The following is a 1643-nucleotide window of genomic DNA, read 5'->3' on the forward strand; positions in this document are numbered from 1 at the left end:
TACTTAAGTACTGAGATTCAGTACTGCATCCATGGGATCCATTCATAAAAACCATTGTCCATCAAATTGTTAAAGCAGTAAAAACAACTCTTCCCTTCTCCATCACCTTTTCATCATCAGATGTCTCCCTCACTAAGCACAGTGCTGTGCTGTACTCGGCTCCGTGTTTGGTGCTCTTAGCCCCCAACGTCGCCTTCCAGGCAGCGCTGCTTAGTAAGCACCGGGATTAGGCAATGGTGAGGGGCCTTGAAGTCAACAGTCACAGCGCTGCCTGGAAGGCGAAGCTGGGGGCTTAAAACACCATCGAGCACTTGGCTCGATAATGCTCAGCAGTCCAGAACCAGGGCAATTTCTAAGCTCAGGAGGCAAGAGTTTCTGTCAATCCAGCAGCATTTGATGGGGATAAAACTGTATTAGATGAGGCTTGTATTCCACCGGCACAGCCTCTAAAACGAATGTGAAACCAGCCATAAAAAAATCCAATTACTTAATGCCATTTAAATCTCTTCTCAAAACGGTGGAAGGCAAGGTATTTAGAGCTCTCGCCTCCGGGCTGTGGCCTCCACTTGTTCCAATATTTATATTCATTATGAAGCATATTTTCTTTCTTGTTTCACCTAGATAACAACGTAGGCATAATTTAGTTTGGTCCTTTATGTAATTGGTAGCAAATAGTAATATAATGTAACTAATTCTATGCAGCAATTTGTTACAGCATTAAATGGTTTCATTTGAAAATCAACATTTCCAATATTAAAATGTAAAGGATTACATGATATAATAGACACTATTTAACCCAGACGCTAACATGACTTATAGAAATGACAGCTGTTGTAAAATCCCAAGGGCATTTTTATTTAATTATTTATTCATTTACAAGGGCAACACATATTAATCAATATTTCTGTAAATGTGCCAGTATTAGTCAGCTGGTTCATTTTTAGCTGCAGTCCTTCGACGAGATGTTTTTAAAATCCAATGAGATGATCGCCATAAAGATGGCATTAAACCAGCAACAAAATATGCATTCTCAAGACAAAAGATCCATGCACAGCAACAGGCGACAGCACAACATTAGAACAAAAATGCAGCAACAATATCCACTATTCAGTACACGCCAAGCCAAGCACTAGAACCATTTTTTGACACGTGCAGAGCAGCAATAATTGACAATAATAATGTTGATCTTGATGTTAAAAGATGCAGTTGCAATTGAGTAGAATAGTAATATCATGTAGCTAACGCATAAGCCATGCAGCACAACAGTTACTCCTCAAATTCATATCTAACCCACGTAATCATAAGCCAGGAGATGCAAGGCTGCCTCAAGGAGGAAGTCAGGCAACACAGTATAAAGAGTGACAAAGTCCATGTAGGGAGAAGGTTGGCTCAAAGAAACTCTTTTTTTCTTCCCATGTGATACCAAAAGTCAAAAGTAATCACTAATAATATTTAAAAAATAATTTGTAACCAAATTTTGCCAATGCTACATACCTAAGTTTCATAACAAACAATCTTATTTTAACCTCAACCATGATCTTCTCTTCATTTTCTTGCCTAAACTGGTTCTGCAGTGCAGGGGTTTGCGTAGAATCAGAAATACTTTATCGATCCCCGAAGGGAAACTCTGTGTTGCAGTTGCA

General features: G+C 39.1%; 1 protein-coding gene across 1 annotated transcript in view; it reads left to right on the forward strand.

The window, feature by feature from the left end:
* Positions 1–1643, forward strand: part of lrfn2b (leucine rich repeat and fibronectin type III domain containing 2b) — a gene marked incomplete in the record, with an annotated part of 159989 nt that overhangs the window by 145088 nt on the left and 13258 nt on the right.

The sequence above is a fragment of the Etheostoma spectabile genome, chromosome 18 (assembly GCF_008692095.1).
Source record: "Etheostoma spectabile isolate EspeVRDwgs_2016 chromosome 18, UIUC_Espe_1.0, whole genome shotgun sequence".
Classification (NCBI taxonomy): Eukaryota; Metazoa; Chordata; class Actinopteri; order Perciformes; family Percidae; genus Etheostoma; species Etheostoma spectabile.